Here is a 6,192-nt window from a genome sequence, read left to right on the forward strand (position 1 = left end):
TCAGTGGTAGAGCCCCTGCCTAGAATCCCCCAGTGAGGGGCTGGGGGTGTGGCTCAGTGGTAGAGCCCCTGCCTAGAATCCCCCAGTGAGGGGCTGGGGGCGTGGCTCAGTGGTAGAGCTACTGAGTGAGGGGCTAGATGTGGCTTAGTAGTAGAGCCTTTCTAATATGCATGAGATTATTGGCTTCACCCTAGCATTGGGGTGGTGGGGGTGTCTTGTACAACTTCTAGAAAGTTCATTTGCGACTGTAACTTCCTGCCTGAACTCTCACTATCCAAATATTTCCCATACAATAACTTTGTTCTTTTAGTTTTTTTTTTTTTTTTTACAAACACTCTCTATGTAGCTCCTGCTGGTCACGGACTAGCAGAGATCCTCCTGCTTCTGCTTCCTGAGTGGTAGGATTAAAGGTATATGACACCAAGTCTGGTTTAGCATGTTTTAATTAATTAATTAGTTGATTAATGAATTGGTTAATTTTTACATCCTGACCACAGCTTCTTCACCTTCCCTCTTCCCAGTTCCACCCCTCCATGGCCCCTCTCCTCCTACCCTTCCTGACTCTTCAGAGAAGGTCAGGCCCCCCCATGGATATTAATCTGCCATGGCATATCACACTGCAGTAAGACTAGGTACTTCCTCTCCTATTAAGGCTAGATGAGGCAACTCAGCCGAGGGAGAGGTTCCCCAAAGCAGGCAACAGTCAGAGACCGCGTTTTCTCCAACTGTTAGGAGTCTGAGGAGAAGACCAAGCCGCATAACTAACGTATGTGCAGAGGGCCTAGCTCAGTCCTACACAGGTTACCTGGTTGGCAGTTCAATCCCTGTGAGCCCTACGAGCCCAGGTTAGTTGATTCTGTGGGTTTTATTGTGGTCTCCGTGACCCCTCCAGCTCCTACAATCCTTTTTAAAATCAGGTTTTGCTTGAATGTATGTCTGTGTACCGTGTACATGGCTGGTGTCTGCAGAGGCCAAAAGAAGGCGACAGATCCCATAGAACTGGAGTCACAGACAGTTGTAAGCTGCCATGTGGATGCTGGGTACTGAATCCAGGACCTTTGGAAGAGCAGCCGGTGCTCTTAAATGCTGGACTATCTCTAAAAATTTTTTTTTATTAAACTTATTTTTATTTTATTTTTACTTTTGAAATTTTGCGACAGGATCTCTATGTAGTTCTGGTTTGAATTCACAGAGACCCACCTGCCTCTGCTTCCATGTCCAGCCTAAGATTCGTTTTTATTTATTTTTATTTATGTGTATCTGTCTGTGTGGATTATGGGGTGTGTGTGTGTGTGTGTGTGTGAGCGTGCACACACGCACTTGCAGAGGCTACCTTGGAACTGGAGTTACATACAGGTGTTAACACTCTGAAGCGGGTGCTGGGTACTGAACCTGTGTCATCTTCAAGAGCAGCAAATATTCTTAACTGCTAAGCCATCATTTCTCCAGCCCCATCTTCTGTGAATTTTTTTTAGATTTACTTCATGTGTATGACTGTTCTGCCTGCATGTATGCATGGACGCCATGTGCATGTGGGCCTGGTGCCTACAGAGGCACTGGAGCCCCTGGAACTGGAGTTACAAATGGTTGTAAGTCACCATATAGGTTCTGGGATCAGACCCTGATTCCTCTGCTAAAGCAGCAAGCGCTTTTAACACCAACCCCCATTTTAGGATTTTTGAGGCAGAGTTTCCTCTGTATCCCAGGCTGACCTCTAACAAAGCAACCTTCCTGCACAGCCTTCCCCAAGTGGTGGAACTGAAGGCATCGGCCACTCGCCTGACTTTGATTTGCTCTCCGATTCGCCTTTGTCTTGGAAGCCCCAACTCTGCTATGGCACTCAGTGTCTTGCTCCGTGTGGATCCTAAGGCTTCAGCCTCCTGTGTGCTTAGATCCATCAAGCATTGCGTGTGTGCAGGCTGTGAGCTATGCTGCAGGCCAGCACCTGTTTCCTCCCCATCCTAGGTTGCTCTGTCGACTCATTCTGTGTTCCTGGGTCTTCCTGGGTCTTAGCATGGAGGAATCTTGAGTCTCTTTGGGATGATTTTGGTTGCTACTCCCCATGGTCATCATGGTTCACACCTGACTCCATGCCCCACCCTGCGGCATACACAAACACTGCAAGTGAGCTTACTGTTGGATCTCTATGGACTCGATGTCGTAAATGCATTCTGTTATGTCCTAACCCTTATTAAGTGGTAATAAGAGTGTAAGAGGATTTTTAAAAACAGAGCTGGGTATGGTGTGCCTGTAATCCCAGCATGAGGGAGGCAGAGGTAGAAGGCTCTCTAGTACATGGGTGCCCTGGGCCGCACAGAAAAAGTAGTGAAACACTGGCATTTAGAAGTCTAAGCCAGGGCCGGGCAGTGGTGGCGCACGCCTTTGATCCCAGCACTTGGGAGGCAGAGGCAAGCAGATTTCTGAGTTCGAGGCCAGCCTGGTCTACAGAGTGAGTTCCAGGACAGCCAGGGCTACACAGAGAAACCCTGTCTCGAAAAACAAAACAAAAAAAAAATCAAATTTTTAAAGTTTTGTTTAGAATATCTGTTACTCCTTAACAGTTTCTTTCCTTCTTATTTATTTACTTATTTACTTATTTAGAGATAGGATTTCTCTGTGTTGCCCTGGCTGTCCTGGAACTTGCTCTGTAGACTAGGCTGGCCTCGAATGCATGGAACTCTATCTCTACCCCCTGAGTGCTGGGATTAAAGTTGTTCACACCACACCCAATGTTCTTTGACAATTTCTTCCTTTCTTTTTTTTTTAAAGATTTATTTATTTATTATATATGAATACACTGTAGCTGTCTTCAGACACACCAGAAGAGGGCATCAGATCTCATTACAGGTGGTTGTGAGCTGGGAATTGAACTCAGGACCTCTGGAAGTGCAGTCAGTGCTCTTAACCACTGAGCCATCTCTCCAGCCTCTTTTGACAATTTCTTAAATGTGTGAAATATATATTGATCATATTCATCTTTAACTCTCCCCTCTATTCCCTCTTCTTAAAAAAAATGTGTGTGCATGCATGCTCCTGTATATTCAAGCGCAGGTATGTGTGTGCGTGTGTGCAGTGTGTGTGTGTGTGTGAGAGAGAGAGAGAGACAGAGAGACAGACAGAGAGACAGAGAGAGAGAGAGAGTTCTCTCCTTCTATCATGTGGTATCTAGGGCTCACATTTGGGTCTTCCACTTGGTGGCAAGCACGCTGACCCCTGTATTGCCTGTTATTTCTTACATATGCCAGGCTGGCTCTTGCCCCAGAGCCCTTGCTCTGGCTGTCCCTTCTCCTAGACACCTTTGGCCTACATCGCTACTTGGGTTTTTCTTCATCTCGGAGGATATTAATGTGTCCCCACCCCCACCCCATGCGCCACTGTTACTCACCCGTCACCTACTGTAGTTTTTTAGGTAGTCTTTATTTTATTGTCTTTACACTTACTGATTTTTGTGCATATAGCATGCATGTTTGCATGTGGAGGTCAGAGGACAAATCCCACTTCTCTCCTTCCAGCCTGTGTGGGCTGTGGGACCCAAACCCAGGCCTGGAGGCTCAGTGGTAAGCTCCTGTATCTACCTGGCAGTCTCCTGGGTCCTACTTCGTTTTGGTGTTTGAGACAGGGTCTTGCTTTGTAGCCTAGGCTAGCTGAGAACTCAACATGTAGCCCAGGCTGGCACAGAGTTTTCTATGTAGCTGAGGTTGCCCTTGAGCTCCCACTTGGTCTGCCACTACTTCCTTAGGTGCTGGGGGTTGAACTGAAGGTTTTATGCATGCTAAGCAAGCACTCTACCGCTCTCTCACTGACTACAGTCCCAGATAAAAGGCTTGTCATTTGTAACACTATGCACACGTGTGGGTCCCCCTTCTTTTAAAAAAAAAAGATTTATTTACTTATTTTATGTATATAAGTACACTACCATTGTTCTCTTCAGACACACCAGAAGAGGGCACTAGACCCCTTACAGATGGTTGTGAGCCACCATGTGGTTGCTGGGAATTGAACTCAGGACCTCTGGAAGAGCAGTTGGTGTTCTTAACTGCTGAGCCACCTCCCCAGCCTGTGCGTCCCCTTTCTTGATAGCCCAGGAGGTAGTCTGACACTGGTACACACTAAACTGGCAGCTCCAAATATGTTGGAAGATGTTCTGGTGGCTAATTACCAAATGCTGTGGGCAACAAGATTTTCCCATGTGATAGGCAAGCTTTGGCCAAGTTTCTAATGACTGCCGACACAAGCTGCCCTCATTTTACACTTCCTGGAACATTCAGAGGTGGTGAGAGTCTCACGGAAGACCTTGTGTTCACGATGAAGACTTCAGTGTGGGGTGAAGATCAATGGTATTTTTATGTGCAAGAAAGGCTAGGCTTAGTCGGTCTGATCTTGATGTATAGGTTATTAAAATGTAGAAATAATTTCTCTTCTGGCTGGTAATTGGTAAAGTAGTAATTTACATATTCATAAATGTACTGGGGAAAGCCACTTATGCTTCATCCACGCAACGGGACCTGGGGATCCAACTCAGCTTGTCAGGCTTGGTGGCAGCAGGTGTTTTTACCCGCTGAGCCATCTTGCTGGCCCTATTATCATTGTGGGGGGAGGGTTTGCTGAGTTGTGAACTTGAGATGTCCCTCAATAGTTACCTTATTCTTGTTTGTTTTGTTTTCCAAGATCGGGTTTCTCTGTGTAGCTTTGGCTGTCCTGGAGCTCGCTCTGTAGACCAGGCTGACTTCAAACTCACAGATATCTGCCTGCCTCCCTTGTCCTGAGAATAAAGGCGTGTACCACCATTGCCTAACTTTTATTTTTTGTGTTTAAAATATTTTTATTTTAAAATATTTCAAGGACTTCTCCCTGTCCTTTTCTTGAGACAGGGTCTTTCTGTGTAGCCCAGGCTATCCTGAAACTAGCTTTGTTGTTGTTGTTTGTTTGTTTGGGGGGGTTCGAGACAGGGTTTCTCTGTGTAGCCCTGGCTGTCCTGGAACTCACTCTGTAGACCAGGCTGCCCTCGAACTCAGAAATCTGCTTGCCTCTGCCTCCCAAGTGCTGGGATTAAAGGCATGCGCCACCACCGCCCGGCCTGAGACTAGCTCTTTAGACCAGGCTGACCTTGAACTCAGAGAAGTAGGTCCTCCTACTGCTGTCTCCTGAGTGCTTTATGAGGTTTGCCTGTGTGTATTTTCTGATGCTGTTGGAAATCAGAGAATACATTAGATCCCTTGGAACTAAGGTTAGTGATGGTTCTGAGACACCGTGTGGGTTGCAAGAAGGGGACCTGAGTCTTCTACAAGAACAGCTTGTCTATTTGTTTCTGAGCCAGTCTGTCCTTCAGCCCCCTGTGTAGTTACACGGGTGCTGGGCATCGGAACGCAGGTCTCATGCTTGAACAGTGTCCTAGTTAGGTTTCTATTGCTGTCATAAAAATCTCATGACCAAAAGCAATTTGGGGAGAAAGGGGCTTATTTGTTGCAACTTTCAAGTTGCTATCACTGAGGGAAGTCGGTGTAGGAACAAAAGGTGAGAATTGAATCGGAAGCCATGGAGTGCCCTGAGGTTGGGTATAAACCACCGCTCCTGGAGGTTTTGTTTAGTTTGGTTGAGAGGACATCTTGCTGTGTTGAAGGCTGGCCTTCACATCCTGGGCTGGAGATACTGCAGCCTCAGCCTCCTAAATAGCTGAGATCACAAATGGATAAGCTGTGCCTGGCATCCTGTGCTTTAATAGTTAGCTATTACTAGTTTGTGGTACAGGTGATCAAGCCTAGGACCTGTGCGGGCTAGAAAAACTGGAGACCCACATCCCTGTCCTGTGCTAAAAAAAAAAAAAAAAAAAAAAAAAAAAGGTCAGGCCAAGAGTGTGATGGCACAGACCTATAATCCCAGCACCTGGGAGACTGAGTCGGGAGGACTCTGACTTGCAGGCCAGCCTAGGATCCACAGCCAGGACAGATGTTGGTTAAGGACCAACAACAAAAATCCTCCTTTGGACCAGATGTTGTGGTGCACACTTGCAATCCCAGCACTCCACTGGCAGAGACAGGAGGACCATGAGTTTGAAGCCATCCTGGGCTAGAAAGTTAGACCCTGCCTCAATCTTCTGCTCTTCCCAGTAAAATGAATGCGGTGTGCAGGGGGGTGAGCACATCCAGGGAGTGTGTGGAACAAGCCATAGAATGAAGCAAGAAAATAAAAGGC

This window comes from Grammomys surdaster, unplaced genomic scaffold, assembly GCF_004785775.1.
Source record: "Grammomys surdaster isolate TR1022 unplaced genomic scaffold, NIH_TR_1.0 354, whole genome shotgun sequence".
Lineage (NCBI taxonomy): Eukaryota > Metazoa > Chordata > Mammalia > Rodentia > Muridae > Grammomys > Grammomys surdaster.